The sequence below is a fragment of the Protopterus annectens genome, chromosome 11.part0, assembly GCF_019279795.1.
Source record: "Protopterus annectens isolate FY-2018-M chromosome 11.part0, PAN1.0, whole genome shotgun sequence".
NCBI lineage: Eukaryota > Metazoa > Chordata > Ceratodontiformes > Protopteridae > Protopterus > Protopterus annectens.
Window position 1 is genome coordinate 444,674,270 of NC_056745.1, and position 23,457 is coordinate 444,697,726.

A 23,457-nucleotide genomic window follows, 5' to 3' on the forward strand; every position below is an offset into this window, starting at 1 on the left:
TTAGAAATGGAATAGATTCTGAAATGGCATCCAGGGAATTGGATAAACGTTGCTCACCACCTTCCCATAGAAAAAACACATAATCTATGTACCTCTTGTATATTTTTAGAAACCTGAAATCAGGTAAATGTTCCAAAGAATTAGATTCCCAGGCTGCTAATACTAAATTAGCAAAGGCAGGGGCCAGTTTTGACCCCATTGCCACTCCTCGGACTTGTTGATATATTGCATTGTTAAAGTAGAAAAAGTTACCTTCCAGTACCAAAGAAGTCAGAGTACAAATTGTAGTTATTTTCTGTGGACTGAAGCCAGTGTGTAATGATAAATAGGACTGAAGGAATTCTATACCTTCTTTGTGGGGGATGTTACTATAGAGGGCCTCTATATCTAAAGTTACTAGTAAAATGTCTTTTGAAGTGGGTGGATTTAAATAGAGAAGATTTAAGAAATCCCAGGAATCACGTAAGCAAAATTTGGATTTCTGCACAATGGGATTAAGAGTCCAGTCAAGAAATTCTGAATTTTTTTCCATCTTGGTTTTGTGATTAGACACTATATGCCGAAAAGGAGAGTTAACTGAACCTTTATGTAATTTGGGTATGCCAAAGAATTTCCCCAATTGTGGACAAGGAACCTCCATAAATTCTGCCTCTTCCGTAGAAATCAGTTGTCTCAAAAGTGATTTGAGAGATCTATCAATCTTTTTGAATCCTCTATTGACATCTGACATTTGTACTACGGTATAGTAGTTGCTGTTACTTAGGTCATCCTGTAGAGTGGAAATATAGCGTTGCTGTTCCATCAGTACTATCCCTGTACCCTTATCAGCGGTCATAATTCTGAGGGATTTGTCTCTTTGTAGTTGTCTAAGCTCAATGGCTTCTTCTTTAAACAGGTTAAACCACTTATGGGGGCTTGGGTGGCTGAGTAGGTTACGAAAGTCTTTCACATAGTTTTAAAAAAAATCTGCAAAGTATTATTTAAAGGTGGATTGAACAAGCTGCGTTTGCGAGGGAGATTAAGGATCACATCATTGAGATCACTGTCTAGTTCAGAGTCTTTCTCACAAATTAATTTTAAGTTAAGTTTTCTGAGAAAAAGACGTAGATTTTGAAAAGCTTATTGGTACTAGCCTCCCTGTCACTCATTACTTAGATGAATTACAATAATTAGCTACCTCCCATTTGTTATATATACCATGGTTTTTACATTACTAATTGTCTGAAGAAGTTCTTGCTACAATAAAAGGACGAAAGCTATTAACACTTGCTCCTTCATCTTTTGTTCGTTAAGAAGTATATATATATATATATATATATATATATATATATATATATATATATACACACACACACACATACACACACACGCATATACATACATATATATATATATATATATATATATAGAGAGAGAGAGAGAGATGCATGTCGAATGTTGAAAGCAGTGTGTCTTCCATTTGGCATTTATTACACCATGGTATTTTCATTGTTTTGGATTGGCTAAGTGGAAAAGGAAGAAAACCAACACGAACATAGGGAGGACATGCAGACTCTGCAGAGAAGGCACCCCCTAGCCTAGAATCAAACCTGAGGAATCTTTTTCTGTGAGGAGACAACACTATCCATTATGCCACCCCTATAGACACTCATTTGTGTGTACACTACATAGAATACTTGCACATTTCTCTCGCTATATATATGAGAGAGAGAGAGAGAGAGAGAGAGACACACACACACACACACACACACACACACACACACACACACACAGATACATGAGCGTGCACATATATACAGGCATACAACCTATACAAATGAGCACATATATTCTATACATGCGCGCAAAGATATTTGTTATGTCTGGGTGGCAATAAACTCAAACAGCTTTCATTACGTCATCAAAACAGCAATTCTGAACGGTGCAGGTGAAGAGAATAAACACAAAAAAATACAAATTAATAAGAATTAGTATTCTAAAGTGATGAACTTATTGTAATAGAGCCCAGCACACTACCTTCCCTTCATCAGTGCTACTTGACTACTTATAAAGTGAATGAAGGCACCTTTGGTTACACAAAAACTACTGTACAGCAGAAGTTATGGACGAGTCAATGCAAACAGCAGTTCTGTATCCTGCTGAATAACATTTAAACTCATACTCCAAAAATCACATCATGCTCTGATCTATGTAAAGGGATGCAGTACATAAATTAAACATGAAACATACTAATTTTATCCTAACACATCAAAACAAGGTCTGAGATGATCCACATGAAGAGAATGCTCCCAAGAACAGTACATGTTCTGAACAAACCAATGCCAGAACAAATAATTTATCCACACTAAAATAAGATTTCCTCCTTCCTTTCCACACAGACTTAACTCGTATAGTGCACCTCCTGCCACAACCTCACTGCTAAAATACTTCAAAGGCATTGCAGAAGAAACAAGTGATTTAAATTAAGCTCCTTGCTTTTTGCTATCAGAGCCTGGGACCATAACATATGGCAATTTACTGTAGTTGGCTGTGTAAACATGTAAATCAAGCTGAACCAGCAGAAAGGGGCAGATCCTCCTCAACGGAGGCTAATCTGCACCTATATGAGGTTTCTACTAATATTGTGTCTCGGTTTATTATAAAACAAAGACTTTAGAGAGTGTTCTTTGGAGTTAAATCTCTTGTATAACTATATGAAGTAAAAGGAAATTATTACTTTAAAGTATGGATAAGGGCGTTACACAGTGATTCTCTCACAGCTACATGTTGTAATAATGTTTCCACTGGATCTGCTCCGTACACAGCTCTCAACTAATCAGGGACAAATCCACAAATAATCACACACACACACACACACACACAATTATAAATATTAGTACTACTAACTTGAAACATTTACAACATAAGAGAATGAGTTAATATGCATTTTCTGAAGTAAAAGTATGCAACTCTAATTGTAGTCATTTATTGTGAAATTCACCACTTTTTCTCCAAAAGTTACCAGGTTTTAGCAGGGATTAAGTGGGACACAGCTACATTTGAGTCAAAATCAGGGACAGCTGACAGGTATGGCTCCATAGTCTATATGAAGCATTTACTGAAATGATTCTGAAGGACTGTTGTGTATATAAAACTTTTCATTGCATGATTATTACTGTTTAATCTCATCAGCCTAGCATTAAGGACTACATGGGTGTACAAACCTTTCACTGGCTAATAATGCATAGATGACAAGTTTATGCCTAAAAGAGTAATAAAGGATTACAATGTGCATAAACTTTTCTCTGAATGATAATATTTGGGTAATTGTAAGCACAGGGTTATGTTTTCTAAAACAAAATGTGTGCTAAATGCACCATCCGGTGTCTATGAAATATATGAACCAAGGTTAGGGGTTAGAGATCCGTTGCCAAAACTTCCCCATTAAGTCAAGCAAATTATACCACAACAGACTGTGCATACAGGGCAGACCCTTCCAACAGCTCAGCACTTAAAATTCCAGAAATCCTCCCCCGCCCCACGCCAAGCTTTAAGACCACTACATTACACACACATGCTTATGACACAACAGACTGCACAATCGCCCTGGTCATCAAGCATAGACTTACAATTCCATCCATGTTGTCAAACATAAACCTGCTGTAATAATTACCTTATTTTTTGCCAGCCCCAGGAGTAGCTCTAACGACCATATATAATAAGAAGTCCTATTACACTTAATCCAATAAGTAAAAGACCCATCCGCTGCAGGCCCGTGGCCTAACGGACAGATTTTAATTCATATACATCCCTTTTAAGACCCAAATCCAATCCTTCCGCTCTGTTTTCCAGTGTAACAAGCCGCGAAGCTCTGGCACATCCCATCTCCCAGTAACATCCTCTCTCAGCAAGACACCGGTTGGGTTTCAAAGCCTATACATACACAGCTTAGTAAAGTCCCATCCTCAGCAGCTTACAGTAGCCTCCCTCCCTCCTCCTGCTGCTCTGCCGCAGGCTGTGACACTAGTGCACTTTTCCAGGAACATGCCATCAGAAAGCCATGGCAGCCAACAGCCGCAGTTACCGGCCCTTCAATCCACAGTGCCTGCCTTTACAAAAGCAGTTGTTCACGTGCAGACAAAAACAGTCTGCAATGAAAGGAAGCTGCCAGTGGGGGAGGGGAGGCACAGGGAGAAAGGGGGGAAAAAATCAGCAGCCCTGACGTTGGCGCCGGGTCATGTGAAACTCCCAAACCTTACTCACGAGCTGCAGCGCGTGTTCAGCACTTCAAAAGATGGGAAGCTTGGCTGTAGCTGCATCCCAGCAACACATTGAAAATACAAAGATTGGGAAAGGAAATATGTGTTTATGACATTACTTGAGTTGCCTTCCCCTTCTTTCCTTTGCAGTCCCTTAAGTGAAGAAAAGGGCTTTTAGCTCTCCGAGAGGTTGTGAGAAGCAAGCGGGATGTATGCAGTCTGTGTGTGGATCGTCCTAAACAAAAAGAAGCAGGGAACAAAAATCAGGACTCCTGCTGCCAAAAAAGCGGGATCATTAGTCAAGGGGAAATCACGATTCCCATATTATGAGAAACGTTGGTTGTAGCTTATCAACTGTTTAGTATGCAGAACACACACTTGTATTTTCAATAAATTGACTGGTGCAGTGCGAAAATGTTCCATAGCAAGAGTTTCTTTGCTGTGTTTTTGCAAACTCCAGGATTTAAAAAAAAAAAATAAACAATTCTTTGCTAGACTATTGCGCAAAAAAATCTCAAGTGCATCCTGTACAGGGCTGCTTCTGCAGCTCAGGCAAATCAATTTAGCAATTCTAAGGCTCAGGTTACCGGCTTATAGGGGTTTTCTGGGCAATCGTACGGCCGCATTTTTCTTTTATGATGCTCTTGGGACCCTCTTACCTTTTACCCAATTTTGCTACAACTTGGTGAAGCTATCTTATTTTAATAAGATTAGAGAGCGAGGAAGAAGTCTGTGAATATGGGGTGGCTTTAATGGCAATTGTCTGCTTTTACCACCAGGATGTGCTACTGCTTCAGATGTGTGTTATATTTGTCCTGCTGCACTGCAGGTAACTTACAAGTTCCAGAAAGAAACAGCAGGTTGAGTTTACGTTTTCCAAGTAATCACATACACGCAACCTGACATGTGCTCCTTACTTTGCAGCATTACACCCTGTCTAATTGGTGTCCCACTTACCACTTTACCTTCTCAGCCCCTCCCCCAAAGCTTGAAATGTCAAAGAGCAGAAAAGTGCTTTCAAAATTAAGAGCAAGTGGTACTGTACAAATATTTTAGGATCAGTTTGTAGTCAGGGACATAGGCCCTGAACTAATCGGTGAGAAATTCAGAAGTGTTAGGTATTGGCATAATGGCTAAGGCATTTGAGTCACAGACATATGGTTCAAGGTTTGATTTTTCACTTTTAGTAAAACTGACTAGTTTTAAAATGGCAGCTAGTCTGATATTTACCTATGAACTATAAACAAAAATAATCAGGGACTCTTCTAACATAGAACTTGAGACATTGATAGAATAAGAAGAGAATGTGAATTAATAGACATATTCTGAAGTAAACAAAGTATATAACTAATTATTGCAGTTACTTATTGTGTGTATTTCACCACCTTTACCCCCAAAGTCACCAGTTTAGGAAAGATTACAAGTGACAGAGATAAAATCTGAGTCAAAATTAGTGGAGAGTTATATCAGGAAGATCAGATTCTTAGGGATAGCCTTGTACCAACATACTGTGAGCTATACTTTATATCTTTCCCTGATTGTTCTTCGTAAGATTTGTGATTTTGTGAGGAAAACAATAAGGGATAGAATTACAGACTTTTTTTCTTCAGAAAATGTATAGTATTACAAATATAACAAATAATCAAATAATAACAGACGAACAGTCCACAGAAGATTGTTTAGTTTTTACATTTTTTAACAGACTGCCACTGTCAATACATTTGAGGAAACAGCTTGTACAGAGAACACTGGCTGAATAGAAGAATAGAAAATGTAAAAAATAAGTTTCCTAGAAATGATTAACAATAAAATGGTTGTACTGGCGATCAGCATGAAAATAACAAGTGCACCATGCATGCAAATTACACATTATGTTATAATGTATTGACATTGCTCAAAATGTTTTTGTAGTAGTCCACTTCTTGCCTCTCAAAACTTTAATCCATCCGCTGCATCTAGTTGTGAATCATTCTGTCCCCCCTCCCCTTGGTTTTGTGACTTATCTTGCATGACCTCTAAGCATTGAACAAACTTTGTTTATTTCACTACCTTTTACAATTGCCATGTAATCTTTATAGTTTAATTCTCATTTGAAAATGACCCCACAACTGCCTGTCACTGCAATCAGTTCTCTGAATCTCCTTTGCTTTTCTTTTATTCGGTTTACCTGATTTGTTTGATGCAGTTAGTCCTGGTTTCACCCTTTGTTATCTCTCTCACTGACTCACACTTTTGTTTCCCTCTCTCTCTCTCTCTGACATTGTCAAACATAACTTTATATTTCTCTTTCAGCCTTCTTTTGCCCCCAGCAGTCATTTCTTTTCATATATTTCTCATGTCTTTATTTACATATGCGTGCACCTGCCTAACATTGTTACATACACAGAGACCGATTCAACTTTTGATTTACTGTTGATACAATGGGCGGCAACGGTGGTGCAGAACTTAGCATTGCCGCCTCACAGCAAGAGGCTCTCCGGTTCGATCCTCAGCTGGGGTGCCTTCTGTGCAGAGTCTGCATGTCCTCCCTGTGGTCACATAGGTTTTCTCCAGGTGCTCTGGTTTCCTCCCACATTCCAAAATACATGCAGTAGGTGGATTGGACATTCTAAATTGACCATAGGTGTAAGTGTGTGTCCGAGTGAGTGGTACAGATGAACTACCATGGCAGGGCTAGCCACCCTGCAGTGTAAACCTTGGCTCAAGATGATTGTTACTGTTGAAGTGACACCCCGACCCCATGTGTAAAATTGGAAAAAGAGGTAGAGGTTGAATGAGGATGGATCACTTGGTACATTCTTGTTTCTCTAAAGCATAACATTGGAGGTTATACACCTTGTAGGTGATACCATGTGGCTCCCATTAACACTGATGAAGCAGCTCCTCCCTCAGGCCCTGCAGCTAGAAACCTTAACCCAGTCACCCAGATGATAGCTGAAGGCTGAGGAAAGGGAGTCTACTAATAGAAGTTGATGCTCCAGCCACCAAATGAAAACTGATCAGTCCAAAAGTATTAAGAATTACCTCCAGAAACCATACAGCTGACATTTTTTGGTGGGGAGTAAGCTCCCTATACCCACCATGTGGAGGACTTCGCCCCTCCAGCACACTTACTTAAATACACTAACCTCACGGTTACACTATTGTAAGGAAAAGAGAAATATTTTTATTTTTATTCATCTTTGTTGATCAGATTAGTCCTACTAGGCTAGTGGCCTCTTTAAAGCAGAGACCCAAGGTGGTATTTTTGCGAAGACTCATTTTGCAAAGAGTATATGTTTTTCGCATTGTGCTTCCTACAATTTCTGTTCTGAGCATACTGGCAGCTTGGAGGAAACCAAGAAGAAGATGGAGGACAAGGAGAGTGGAGCGGTGGGCAGCAAAATAAGAGGCAAATCCTCTATCAATGAAGATATCATGACATTTATGTTGGAGGAAAGGGTGGAGAAAGGTCAGGCAGAAGAGCCTGTTGATGAAGGTGCAGAGAAGGCATTCGAGCTTTCTCAAAAGGATAATGTAGCAGTAAGGGATTTGGAAGAGATCTTTCAGGATAGTCTCTTCAGATATGGTATGTTAGTGCAAGAATGTGTAGTTTCAACCCTCCAGTCAGGAGGGTTGGTTGCAGGATGATGTATTGCTGGAGTTAGTAAATAAAAGTAAGCAGGAGAGTGGAAAAGATGTGTCCTGGGGAGATCTAATGGAGAAGATACAAGAAGAGAAAGATATGGCCATGAAAGGTAAATCCTATGCAGCGATGATGAAGTCAGGAATTGAAAAAAAGAAGGAAGAAGTTATGGGTGTAAAAAAGAGAACATACAGTACATTATCGAAAATATAGAAGACTTTGAATTAGACAGATATAAGATATGGAATGAAGTAATTTCAACTTTGGGGATCAAATAAAGCGAGGTAAGTGCTTTTATACATATAAAAAAGAGACTTTATGTGACATATTTGAGACTGGTCAAATAATGGAGACATTTTTGGATGAATATGACAAGAGGAAAAACAATGCACAGTGGAGTTTGTATATACTTAAAGTATCTTATAGAGAGACAAAAAAAAAATCAATGTACAATTTAGGACTGAAGTAGATAAAGAGACTGTGAAAGGACATTTATTGAGATAGTAGAGGTTTATGGACTGGGGAATGGGATTGTGATGTGATTTTGAAGATCAAACATGAGAGTGTTGTACATTTACCAAGTATTGTTGATGGAAATAAGGGCATTGCAAAAATATTAGGGGCCAGCCTAAAACATGTTTTTTTGTTGGTAACAAATATAATTTAATAGGAAATTCTGATAAAAGAAGATGTTTTTCATGTGGGAAAATTGAACATGATGCAATGAATTGTGAAATGAGATGTTATAAATGTAATAAAAAGGATACTTTTTTTTGGGGGGGTGTAAAGAAAAAGAGGTAAAAATAAAGACAGATGTTGTGGAAGTAGTAACAGAGAAGGATCAAAAAGATTTGTGAGCAAAATGACTTAGAAGTAAGGGAATACAAATAGAGACTATGAATAAAGAATTAGTAGTACAAGAAATGAGTATGCAGGAAGAGGAAAAATGGAAGAAGAAAATTCAGATTTGAATGATAGTGATGATATTAAATGTAATATACTAAAGCAAAAAAGAAATTCAATTGGTAAAAGAGTATGGAAGAGGAAAAGGACAATTACAGAAGGATTTAAAAAAGAAAGAAAAAAAGAAAGGGAAATGTTAAAAAAATATTACTTAAGGTTGAAATACATGTAAAGTTTTAGCATTAAATGTGAATAGAGGGAAGAATAGGGATTTTGGAGTGGTGTAAAAAAGCAAGATAATGATGTAATTATTTTAGAAGACAATAGATTTTTGCCTCATATAGAAAAATATCAAACTTAAGTGTGTGTTGGAGAAAAATGTGATATGGAATTTTGGAAGGGAGACCTGTTCAGGAATACTCATATTATATAAAGACATGATTAAAGTAGTAGATACTACATTTACTATAACTGGGAGCATTACTGTTATTGATGTAAGATGGCTGGACAATGTTATTAGAATTATTGCAGTATATGCACATGTAACAAAAACGAGAGAGAAAAATGTTCAAAATATAACTCAATATGTGGCAGTTAATATGGAGATTATTGTTACAGGGGATTTTAATTGTAATATTAAGACAACAGAAAAAGAAGGCATATGATGTAAGATTGGTATGGGGCATTATAAAATATGGACAGTTAAAATTTTGTAATTCAGAGACTTCGATATACAGAAGAGGAGATAAAACAACTGAAATGGATTATTTTTTAGTGTCACAATTTAGTAATAATTAAGCAAGGTGTGTATTGACAGGATTTTAAGATCATATGACAATTTGGTTTGACATAAAAGAAAATGGTGTGCATATAAAAATAGGAAAAGGTTTAAAAAGAATAAATGGAATGAAATGGGATGCTAAAGGGAGAGAGGATGTTATGAGATTATGGAAAGGATATGTAGAGATGAGATAATTTTATAAAGATTGTTCAGAATGGTGGTTACAGTTTAAATTGAAATATAAAAAAATGCTATGTGGCATGGAAGAAAGAAAAAATATACACGGGGAAAATAGAGTACAAGAAGTTGAGTAATGATACAATTGATTGTCTAGAAAAAAACTGAAAACTTTTTCAAGGAACAAGAATTATATGTATTCAGTAAGAAGAAAATAGAACATCTGCTGTATAAACAAAGATATTTTCTGCAATGTAAAATAATTAAAGGGAATAATAGTATTATGAGAGAAATGAAAGATGCAGCAGGTATAATACCTAATATCTAATACACTGCATAAGATTATGACTATAGTAAAAAAACATACTATGACATTATTTAAATAGAAGAAATTAATGACATACAAGGAATGGAAGGCAAATGCATTGTCTGACAAGGTTAATAAGGATCTAGAAAAGGAAATAAAAATAGATGCATTTTTGATTTGACTGCAGGACTGGATGAATTAGAATATAGAATGCATATAAATTGGGTCTGTATCAGTTTAGCAAACAGCATTTTCAGTGCACTTGCATTGAACATGCTGCTCGTCAAACTGTTCATAATGAGATTGCATTACAGTGCGGATTGGGATATTTGCCCTTTCCCCACTGTAGTGCGATCTCAGAGCTGGTATGTATAATTAGTGGGGGGGGCACAAGGGACATTCCCCCATATGAGGGGAATTTGATGAACAGCATTTCCGATGAAATGCAGCTTGCTGAACTGATGGTTCAATGTAGTGATATAAACCTATATAAATTTGACTATACATAGACCAAAAATTATTTGTAAAGGTATTGAATGGTTAAATAAATGTTTTATGTATAAAAAGCATTTAGGGGTGTTATTAGATTTATATTGAAAAAAGGTGAGAATAGAGATGTATAGAATTGGAGACCTACTGTATTAAATAATATAGTTCATAAGATTTTTATGAAAATTAGAAAAACAGAATGGAAGAGAAAGTGGGTAAAGTTGTAGATGAAAATGTGTTTGGTGTTAAAGGTAAAAAGGTTAAAGATTTATTATTAATAATTAGGGGATTCGTGGAAGATATATTACTGAGAAATGTTAAGGCAAAAGTGATGGTAGGATATTTAAGTAAAGCTTTTAAAGTGATTTTTATCAATCATTCAATATTATTGAATGTATTTGAGACTTACAACATAAGTAAGAAGATTAAAAATGTATATATATCTGCTTATAAGCTTAATATAGTGAAGGTTATGATAAATGGATGGTTAAATGAAGATATACAGTTAGAGAAGGGCATTAGACAAGGCTGCCCAATGAGTGGAATATTATTTGTTTATTATTTGTTAGCAATGAATGTAATATCCATGTATATGAATAGAGAAATGGAAGAAATTAGTTATATTTCAAATGAAGGGATAAAAATGCCTATTTTATTAAATTATGCTTATGCTATTGTCATTATTACTAAAAATGAAGTAAGTATAAATGAAGCGATAAAATAAATACTTGTAGAGTTTATATTAAACAAAGATAAAAGTCAAGGTTTAGGATTTGAAGGGAGTATTGGTATAATTAAATTTAATATGGGAAAAATTAAGATCCTCAGAATAAATTTTGGAAAACAAGAAATTACAGATTCTATTTGGAAAGAGAAAGTAGAGGAAATGAAACATATGGCTGTCTAATGACCAACTCATCCTAAATTCTAAAAACACTAAGCTTTTTCTTTTTCATACCAAAATCTCTCATGCATCTCAGACCTACCTTCTACATTACATCCCTTGACAACACTGTCAATAATTCAGAAACACATATCAAACTGCTTGGAGTCATCATAGATGACCAACTCAAATTTGACCTCCATGTCTACCATTGCTTTAGAAAAATGCATAAAAAATTGGGTTACTATACAGAAATAACAAATTTCTCACAAAAGACTCTAGACTTACTCTTGCCCAAGCCTTCCTTCTTCCTTGTCTTCTCTACAATTCACAAATACTAACTAACCTACAAACCTGTCACCTAACCAAACTAGAATCCACCTTTAATAAAGTAGTGAGATTTGCTGCTAGCCACACATCAAAGACACACCACTGCCAATCCCTTAAACTCTTAAATTCACTAGAGTTTCCCCCATCAACCTCCTTTGTCCTAACACTCTATCATTCATTCCATCCTAAACAGACCCTGTGCCTTTCCTTCTTCTATCACCCCACTTGTCACATGCTATACCCCTTCCAGAACTCTCAGAAGCTCAGACCAACAACTGCTGAAAATCTACAAACTCCAAAAATACTTTGGCTAAAATCTCTATAGCTTTACACTTGCTGTAGCCTGGAACAAACTACCCCTGCACATCAGAAATGTAGTTCATGTGCATGAATTCAAAAAAGAGCTAAAACAACATGTGCATAAGACCTGTCACTGTAGCAAGTGTAATACAAACCACCCTACCTAATCCACTTCTCTCTTCCAACCTATCTATCCTCTGCTATCACTTTACTATTACCTCCTTATTACTCTCAGTATTCACTTAGTTATAATGTTTAACTACTCTTCCCTTAACTTCCAAACCTAGTCTGCACAATGCTGTTACTTGTCCTACCTGCCATGACAAAATATAACTACCTCCAACTTTTTTCATATTTTTTACCTAATAACTTACTTGACTGTGTGCCTCTTAGCTTAATTGTATTTTTTTCTATGCTTATGAGCTATTAGTACATTTAATCTAATTGTAATTTTTCTCTATGCATGTGAGTTCCCTTTTCTGATATTTCATTTGTATAAGCCTTCTTGTATACTTAACACGCATTGTATATTTTTCTGTGTAATAATGTGAATTGTGACAATGCAATTTTGTTACTTCTGTGGAGCTTTTCTTCCCAGTCTTCCGCTGAAAAAGGGCACTAGCTCAGTCAGACCTTCCCAGTCAACAAATGTCAAATAAATAAATAAATGAGTTTGTTTTGGAAGTCTTTCAGGTTTTTCTTTAAAAAGAAAGTTTATTTAATTAATACTGTACTATTAGCCAAGATTACTTATTTAGCTGGTGTTCTTAGTGTTCCATTGAACTTAGAGAAAGAAATATATAATATAATATTTTTATTTATTTGGGGTTCTATGTGTGAGAAAATAAAAAGGAGTTCTGGGACTAATAAAAAGGGCACTAGCTCAGTCAGACCTTCCCAGTCAACAAATGTCAAATAAATAAATAAATGAGTTTGTTTTGGAAGTCTTTCCGGTTTTTTCTTTAAAAAAGAAAGTTTATTTAATTAATACTGTACTATTAGCCAAGATTACTTATTCAGCTGGTGTTCTTAGTGTTCCATTGAACTTAGAGAAATATATAATATAATATTTGTATTTATTTGGCGTTCTATATGTGAGAAAATAAAAAGGAGTTCTGGGACTAATAAATTCTGTAGTGTATATGGCATCATTAATCCGCGGTGGTGGTGCTGCGGTTGCGTTGTCGCCTCACAGTAAGACGCTGTCCGGTTCGATTCTCAGCTAGAGCGTCTTCTGCGTGGAGATATGCGTGAATGGGCGTACCTTCGTTGAAGGTTGTGCATCAGGGCTGGCAACACGGCACATAAAAATCAACTGCCAATCATTAGCGGACCGGAGTTCCGCTGTGGCGACCCCTAACCGGGAAAAGCCGAAAGACACATACATATATATGGCATCATTAAACTTATTTAGAATGTAATGAAATGTTTAAAGGAAAATGAGGTTTCTTTATTAACAAAAAATTTAAGTTTAAAATATAAAATGGAATGGTTGACATTTTTTAGTTCAAAAGAAAAGAGGATTTGTTATAATAAAGAAATGGAGAAGTATCACGATAAGATTATACTGTAGAAAATAAATATGAAAAAAATTGAAAATGAAAGAAAAGAGTGGTATAATAAGATTATGTAAAAGTATTATAGGATATATCATTGGAAGGAATTAAATATAGAGAAAAGGAATGCTATTACTGAGAGAATGGAAAAATGTAAGTGAAATATAGAGTGCTGAGATTTCTTATGGAGATGGACTACATAAAAATTACCAGTAAAGCTGAATATGCCATATGTAGAAGTATAAAAGATAGAGTCTGTTATACTGTATTGAGTTTGAAATGTGAACATGCTTTTTTTTTAGAGTGTAAAAGATCTAAAATATTATGGAAAAAGATTATAGATAGGAATTACGTGGAAGGAGTTAAAGATGTAAGAAATTTAAACATGGACATGATTGCTTTTGGGTATTATAGAAACAAAAGTAAAAAAGAGGTTTAAAGAATTGATAAAAAATATTATGCATATCATGGTTAATTTGGAATCAGAAAGTAATGGAAATGTTTAATGAAAAATGGGACTTGGCAATAATATTGAAAAATATAAGGTTTTGGTTGTAGAAATTGGAGTGGGGGGTCCAAAAAGTAATAATTAACTGTTTTATATATATATATATATTTAAATGCTATGTTTTTTAACTGTATAATGCAAATAATACTTAATGTGGAGCTTTTCTCCCCGGGCCTCCCCTGAAAACGGACCTGTGTCCAGTTGGACTCTCCCGGTCAACAAATGTAAATAAATAAATATATATATATATATATATATATATATATATATATATATATGGGTCTACTTTGTTTTGATGAATCTCATTTCACTGAATATGACACTGTGTAGAGTACTGTAAGGCAAGTAAAAGGTATAGTCCCTTTTCCCCACTGCAGTGCAGTCCTGGAATTAGTATATACAGTTAGGGGTGTGTGGGTGGCACAGCCCTCCACATTGGGGAGTATAGGGGGCGTAGGCCCCCACTTTGTTTGTTTTATATTCTATTTTACCAAAAACTTCAAAAAAATACATTTTAAATAATAGACATGCATAGTTATAACACCAATGACTAACTTTCTCCAGAAGATTATATCTACTCAAACTTGGTGGGCTACACCCCCACACCCAGCAATCTGGGGGGGCTATGTCCCCCATACCTCTCCTGACTATATATACTAACTCCAGGATCGCAGTACAATGAGAAAAAGAGCATATACCTTTTACTTGCCTTACAGTACTCTACACAGTGCCATATATACTAACTGCAGTTCAGTGAAATGAGTTTTCAGAAATGAGTTTTCAGCAAAGTGGTTGGGGTGAAATGAAATTCAGTGAAATGAGATTCAACGAAACAAAGTAGACCCGTGTGTGTGTGTGAGTGTATGTATATATATATATATATATATATATATATATATATATATATATATGGTTCCCCTTCACAATCTCGAATTACTGAATGCTCCAAATTCAGTAACTCGAGAATGTAAAGTCAAAAACCCATAAGCGTGAATCTGTATAAGCGCGAATTCAAATATCTTGAATTTGCGCTTATGCATGTCAGCTGCGGGATGGGAAGTGTGTGAGTCGGGATGTTTTACAGAAGTTAAGGTAAGTGAGTGTATGTGTGCATTTTGTAAGTTGTGTGTGTGGGTTAGCCTAGGGAAGTAGGAGTATGGGTGTGAGTGTTGGATGTGTCTGTATTTGTGTGTGTGTGTGTGTGTGTGTGTGTGTGTGTGTGTGTGTGTGTGTGTGCACGAGGCAGTGTAAAATGTCTGTGTGATGTTTTTTATTTTGTGTATTAGTGCGATCTCGGAGTTAGAATATATAAGTGGGGGGGTGTGCAGAGAGGCTTTCCCCCCTGCGTGCATGTAGTGTAGGGCTTGTAGTTTATGAGTTGTGGGTTGTATGGTGTGCGTGTTGTGTGGTGTATGTGTTCTGTATATTCAGGGCTTTTTGTTTTCGTGCTTATGGGTTTCAGGATTTTTGTTGGTTCGACTTTACAGTCTCGAGTTACTGAATTTCGAGCATTCAGTAATTCGAGATTGTGAAGGGGAACCATATACATATATATATATATATATATATATATGTATATATATATATATATATATATCTATAAATGAAACGTAAAAGGAGGATGTGATGAATGATTTGTAAATATTGTATATAATGTAGCTAATGAAAAAATGTGTGTGTGTGTGTGTGTGTGTGTGTGTGTGTGTGTGTGTGTGTATATATATGTATATATATATATAATGTAAATAAGGAGGAATGCAAATTGTAAATATAATGTAAATAAGGACAAATGTAGATAACTATGTTTGTCTAAATAAAGGATCCCCCCTACTATTTTCAATGGGTGCCATGAGATCTTTTACATTCACCTGAGCTACCCCCAGCTCAAGCAGATGGGACCTCAGATTAACATCCCACCCGAAGGACAAATCCAGGAAGGGTAAAAACTGTAGCCACACATGTTGTGCTTTTGCATTTAAGGTACCTCATGGAAAATATAGATAAGGAAGGGTAACACTGGTGAAATCAGATTGTGAAGATGACATCTGGTCAATTAATTGTCATGTAGGATGACTGAGGGAAGGCTTGCTTCTCTCAGATCTTTTGATCCTCTGATGAAGTAGCATATTATTTTGTTGGTATTTTTTTTGTGTGTGCCTTGTGTCATATTGGTGTGAAATTTCAGGACCCACTGGAGTGAGTCCCAAAACACAGAGACTGAATGGCTGAAAAAAAGGACTTACAGTACATGTATTAAATCCAGGATGTCCATAGCTCAGAATATTCCCTTTTTTCCATGGTATGGCGATCTTTCTATACTTGACAGTATAGTTTACACACTTTACAGAGATAAGTATTAGATGTAGATGTGATTACAGCTGTATTTGTCATCCATATATTTTAGTGTTATATAACATCTATTATGGTGTCTGGTGCATCAACAGTTGAACTTTACCATGTAAGGCTGTCTACAGCGAGTTGCTCTGAATTGGAGGCTTATAGGATCATTTTATTGTAGATACCAGGATGCTAACTGCGCATTTGTTTCGTTGTATTTGTTTGTTTCTTCATTCTCTATCATTTTATTGATTTATTTATTTTTTGTTTATTAACTGGATAGGTGAGCTGGTGAAGAACTTTTTTCAGTTACCACCCAGGTCAAAGTGGTGGACTTTATAGAAGTGATTACATTAGAGTGGTTTATGTAGTGGTTATATGATGGTACTGCCGTACTGGAATCAAATCAGAAGTGCAGTAAAACATAAATTTTGACAAACTGTAGACATTGTTACACTAAAGAAATTGTCAAAGACGGTTTACATTTTAGACTGTAGAGAAACATGTACATATGTACATAAAACGTTGCAGTTGGCAGTGTACTGAAAAAAAAATGTTTACATTAGAGAAATTGCTGAGGATTGTTCATTTAAGATAATCAAGATTTTAGATTAAAAAAGAGAAATGTTTACAAATGTGCATGGAAGTACTGTAGAGAGCAGAGTCTTGCATACTCAAAAGCGCTGGAAGGCATTTTGACATAAGTATTGTTACAGGATAAGAAGTGGAGGCTCTAAGTGGAAATGAAGACGTTGGCACATCAGGAGGCCTAAATACTTGCACTGCAGGATATGACATATTTTATTCTTTTGTTAGTCTTAGATTGAGATAGAGGAGTTTTGTTTTATCTTTCAGTAGTTTCCAAAATGCAGAATGACTATTTTGGTAATGTTTAAGAAGAGATTGTTTGTTGACAGCAAGGCATAGAGAAGGTAACAATATGCCTTCTGATCATCCTGCACATTTTTTAGTGGATGGACCAAAGTGGATCAGTATTACATCATCTGCCTAGAGTGTAATAACATTGGTTTGGATGGTAGTACTTGGCAACTAGTAGCTAATGAGAATAGTAAGGCTATTGATTATCACTGTGAATGCAAAACCTTTGATGGAGCAGGTAGCTTTGGAACCATTTTAATTAAATCTGAATCATTTATGCTTTTTAGCTTTTGCAGAGGGAGAGAATTACACTCTCAAACACTCTTTTTAAGGCAACAAATATTCTTTCTGTAAACCAGCCCTTTCTATAACTGCACAGATTTTTTTATTGACTGACCATATTGCTGTAATTGTGCTATATTCTGCCTTGAATTCATTTTGTAGGTCAGTAAACCAAATTTGTTAATGTGGTCAGTGATTTGGCTTTAAAGCAGTTTCTTAAAAGTGCTGGTAAGGACACTTCATATTGGTATAGGACTGTATTCAATAAGACTGGAAGATTAGACATTTTGTAGAATGGAAATAAAAGTGCAAATTTGAATTGCCGAGTGATGATGCCAGAAATTATGGGCAGATTAATTATCTGAGTGAGTGGTTTAGATATATATATTGCTATCTGAAGGAAGGTTAGGTGGATTATGTCTGAGTTTAAATTATACTGTGTTCTTGTTTTTGAAGGATGTTTTGGGCTGATATGGCTTTCCTTGATTGAAAATAAGGTGGTAGGGTTAAGTTGTTTCTTTAAGAGGATCTAAGTACGGATGAGGAAGTGGAAGGGGAGTTGGGTACTATTTGATGTTAACAGGTTGTCATTTGGTAATATCTGAAATACATTTGTCAAAGTCCTTAAGCTTACTGGCATCTATACTGCATTTGTTTTAGTATAGAATAATACATTTTGTACTTTTTTGAATCTGAGAACAAAACTGAGTATTTATTTCTCAGGTAAGTATATTTTACTTCCTTAGTTGCAACTCTGCATTATTGCCCCAGTTTCTTATAGGGCTACATTTCTGGGGTTGACTGACCTTCCATTTTTTGTCTCTTTGATTCATAGTTTCCTTAATCTGTGTGGCTAACAATGGGTAAGAGTTGTCTGTTAGCCTTCTCTAAGTTAAGGGAATAACTGAATTTATGATGGAGTTAACTAACTGAAGTGTTAAAGGTGGGTTGAAGGTGGGTTTAGTTCTTAATATAAATTATTCTCATCTATACTCATTAGCTCTGAGACTAATTGCTCTTTGGAGCCTGGGTATAACCAGTAAAGTATAATTTTACTTGGGATTTTAGAGTTTAGCATGTAATACTTGCCTGGATAGGGAGATGACCACTAAAGTAATGGGATAGTCTTGTTATAGTTCTAAATTTGTTATGGATAGTTGTTATTAGAAGATTTAGCAAGAAGTTCTTTACTTGTGAAATGGTTTGGTCTGCTACGGGTTTTGATTAATTTTAGAAGGTAATTGTAATTGCTTCTTTTTGTCATTAGTTCGAAAGATCTAGACAATAAGAAAGCTCTTCAGAGTGCTGTATTCATCAATCAGCAAATTTCATAATTTACTATGAACGTTTTTGATTTGATCATAGTTGCTTAATCTTCTTCAGGTGTGTGTATGTGCGCGCGCGCGTGTGTGTGTGTGTGTGCGTGTGTGTGTGTCTGTGTGTCTGTGTGTCTGTGTGTGTCTGTGTATCTGAGAGGCTTTCACCTTTCCCTTAGAAGCATGACCTTTCTGTGAAAGCAGCAGACTGTCATATTGAATTTATTGATTGTGTATGTTACTTCTCAAAGAAGTCTACCAGGCTGAGTAGGCACGACCTGGCTTTGATGAAACCAAATTGGGCTGGGTCCACTGTCTGGAGGTTTCCTATGTCATTATTACATACATACATACAAATATTTTAAACACAGACTTTAATGACCTTCTAGCTTGCCAGTATACCAAAACACTTGTTCCCATAATAAGTGTCCAGGCTCTTCTTAAAAATATCTAAACTACTATTTGCTTTTATGTAATTTAGTAGTCTGTTCCATGCATCAGCTGCTGTCTTAGAGAACCAATCAGTGCACTTCTCCTTCCTATAGAATCTTCTACATCGCTTCTCTGCTGATTCTCTAGTACGTTTTGATAACCCTAAACATTCCCCGAGATAGTTGCCCTATATACCTGAGTAAGATCTACTCTTAGATATCTATGAGAGACACTGTACAAGTTCAGACATTTTAGTTTTTCATAATAATCTAAATTTTTGACATCCATGGATGCCCTTGGTATATTTCTGCTGTACTCACGCTTGTTTTCTTATAAGGTTTCCATATCGTTATTCAATACTCAAGTTTCGGTCTAATGTAACTAACAAACAATGACTTCATCATTTCTGATTTCCTAGACTTTATAAATCTTTTTATACAACCTATAGTTCTATAACTATCATTAACCAATTGGTTGATATGATTAGGAAAACTCAAAGCTGGATCTACCCAAATACCCAGGTCCTTAAATATAGCTACAGCTTCAATCTATGTGTGCTGTATTAGATATTCACCTTTCAATTTGTGGCTCTCAAATCTCATATGCTTAGTTTTTAATGTATTTATCAGCATATTATTCTCGCATGCCCAAACGGTCAATTTAGTCAAGTACTTTTGCAGACATGTCTTATCTGTAACACATGTAATCATTTTGCCCAAGTTCAGGTCATCTGCATATAGACTATAGAGCACCTCAAATGAAAAAGGTAGTTACAAAAGATATGATCTAAACAAGTAAGGGCCTAGGACAGAGCCCTGTGGGACACCCTGACTGTAACCAAGGATTTCACCTGTCCAGTTGCTGTATGATACTTTACATGTCATATGACATATAATAATGTCATATGCCATATAACAAAATAGTAAGATTTGCAATTAACCTCCCCTATCATTCTCATCACTGCCTCTCCTTGAATAAAACTTAACTGGCTTGAATTCCATAATCAACTCCTTCTGTCTCAGCTTTGTCTGTCTCATTCCATCCTCCACCACCCCCTTGCCCGTCTCTCTCTAACTAACTTTATGTCTCTTTATGTTCCTAACCGTGAACTTCGCAGCTCTGACCAACACCTCCTTTTAATCTCCAAACCCAACAAGTCCATAGGGAAAAGTCTCTATAGTCACTCTGTTGCCACCTCCTGGAACAATCTCCCTCTCCGCATCAGGTCTATTCAAAATCCCAGCAACTTTAAACTTGCTTTAAAAGAATATCTGCTCAGTACCAGAATTTGTTCTTGCCAAAACCCAACTTAAATCTGCATCATCTTCTATACTATCTCCCCCTCATCAACCTTTACCTATACTTTCCTCTGTCTTCACTTCCCCACCTATTGACCTTGCCTCAGTCTCCATTTTTCTAGACTTTATTCATCCTATTTTCATATACTAAAATTTCTTCCTGCATCTCTCTTCTATTGAGCTGTTCTTCCCTACTCAGTCTCTTACTGACCTCCACTGTACACCTAATTATGTACCTGCCACTTACTATAACTTAATATTTTTTTGATTATATATTTCTGCAACCAAGATTGTTTTGCTTTCATACCATGTATCAACAAAAACTTTATTTTTCTTCTATGTACAATATTATATATTTTTTATTTCTGTCTTGATTAACTTTGTATTTTATTGCTATGTTTTGATTATTTTTATTTGGAGCTTTTCTCTTTAGGTCCCTGCTGAAAAAGGGCCTTTGGCCCAGCCAGACTAACCTGGTTAACAGAAGGCAAATAAATAAATAAATAAATGTCCCATTTGTAAGTCATGCAGCTATCCATCTTATCAAGACTACATCGAAACCTAGTTGTTCTAATATATTGATTTATTTATTTGTGTATGATCCTGTCATATGCTGAAGTTAAATATATATATCTATTTTCAACATATGCATGTTGATATATGGTTTCAAGTCCCAACCTATCCAGTTCTGATAATAACTTATCCAATATTACCTTCTCCATTGTTTTTCCACAACATGAAATTAGACTTAAGGGTCTATATGACTCTGGTTTGTCCTATTCCCCTTTTCCTTAAAGACAGGTTTAATAAGCACATGTCTCCAATCTTGAGGAATCTCCCCATATTTATATGACCTAGTAAATAATAGATAGTAAGTTCTTGTTCTCGGGTCATTATAACTAATTCTGTCTCCTCCCAGTGCTTTGTTTGGATCCAGTTTGCACAGTTCTTTTTCAATATTATCTCATTTGATTCCAGTTTCTGCGGTTACCTGGATGTCACTAGGACAATTTATTACCCCCTCTGTGGAGCCAAACTGTTTTGCACAGGATTTTGTAAATATATCTATAATTTGTTGTATCTGAAAATAAATTTTAAAAACTACACACAGTTTATCAATTTTTATGTATTTACTCCTTCCACATCTTATGTATCTATAAAAAGGTTTCCTATCATGCTTAATATCTTTATATAAATGTTTTTCAAATTCGTCTTGATCTTGTCTCACACTGTGCTTCATTTGTTTGTCCAGCTTGTTAATTTCAGTTTTCAAAATTGTAATTCGACCACTCTTCAATTTCTTATATTTTTTGTCTCTCAACTTAATCAGGTATCTTGTTCTTATGGAAATGTATCCCCCTGACGTTGTATGCCTAGATCCTGATGTTAAACATTTTTTGATTTTTTGCACTCAAATAATTATTGATTATTTCCATGGCTTTGCATATGAGACGAGTGAGACTTACAGGTCTGTAGTTTCCAGGGTCTGTAGATGGCCCACCTTTGTGCAGAGGGATAACTGTTGCTGTTCTCCATTCATGAGGCATGAAGCCTGTTTGGATGCTACAGTTAAACAGTAATTCCAGAGGGCCTGACAGGCCACCTGGTCCAGGGAGTTTGTGTTTAAAAATCCAGGAATCTTTCTGCCTGCACCTTTGGTTTCATATACAATTCCCAGTTAATAGTGGGTTAATTAAAGTCGCCCATGAATATGGTACTGAGTTGTATGATGAGTGTTTCCAGTAAGTTTAAATACACGTTATGGGTTACCTGTATCATAGAGGTGGACCTGTAGCTTGTAAGGAAGTGGTATGGGGTTTTGCCTATGGTGATTAAAATGTGGAGAAGCTCAAGTGCATTGTTCTGTTTGACCAGCATTGAGATCATAGGATTATAGGAGATTACTAGGCTAATGGTCCTGGGGCCCTTCCAAACCTAGCCAAGAGTTTATCCCCAGAAAGAAACCTCAGTCAGTACCTGTCTCCCCTATCACTGAGAGATACAGGTGGAACCTCTGGGACAAATTTGTGGTTTCTCATTCACTCATCAAGATTGCTCTTGAAGAGGGTCAGCGAGTGCTCTGTGGTGATTAAAATGTGGAGAAGCTCAAGTGCATTGTTCTGTTTGACCAGCATTGAGATCATAGGATTATAGGAGGTTACTAGGCTAATGGTCCTGGGGCCCTTCCAAACCTAGCCAAGAGTTTATCCCCAGAAAGAAACCTCAGTCAGCACCTGTCTCCCCTATCACTGAGAGATACAGGTGGAACCTCTGGGACAAATTTGTGGTTTCCCATCCACTCATCAAAACTGCTGTTGAAGAGGGTCAGCGAGGTGCTCTGTTTGACGTGTATGGGAAGTCTATTCCAGAGACGGGGTAGCCTCTGGGAGACAAACCTGTCTGTCCAGCAGGTTTTGTTGCTGTTGCATATTAGGTTCAGGCCTTTTGAATGGGTAGTGAGTGAGGAGTTAGACTTACGGATATGGAGCATCTCTAGTAGGGCAGGGTCTGAGATGGCCTTGCAGATGAGACACTGAGCAATCTGTACTATACAGAGCAGAGTGATAGTGATTTGAGCCTGTCAGCATAGGATAGGATAGGTGTAAGAGGCCATGGATTCTTTTTGTGAGGTATTTCAGTGGCCTTTCCAGTTGGTGCAGATGTTTGGAGAGGTGCATCCCAAATGGGGCGTTATACTCAATTATTGGTCTAATGAGGAAGGAGTATAGAGAGGTAATAACCTCCTTTTTTCAGGATACAATCCCTTTACTTATGAGATGAACCAAGTAAAAGGCTTTTCTGACCACTGCCGCTAC

General features: G+C 36.3%; 1 protein-coding gene across 4 annotated transcripts in view; it reads right to left on the reverse strand.

Moving 5' to 3' along the window:
- The window catches only part of FRMD4A (FERM domain containing 4A), a 1,911,200-nt gene that overhangs the window by 1,646,293 nt on the left and 241,450 nt on the right, over positions 1-23,457 (reverse strand). For 3 of the 4 annotated variants that reach the window (XM_044087941.1, XM_044087942.1, XM_044087943.1), the window contains exon 1: positions 3,653-4,259. The exons of the other annotated variant lie outside the window; for it this stretch is intronic. The gene's annotated coding sequence lies outside the window, so the exon portion shown is untranslated. Of the gene's footprint in view, positions 1-3,652; positions 4,260-23,457 lie in introns of those variants that run through there. 4 annotated transcript variants of the gene reach the window in all.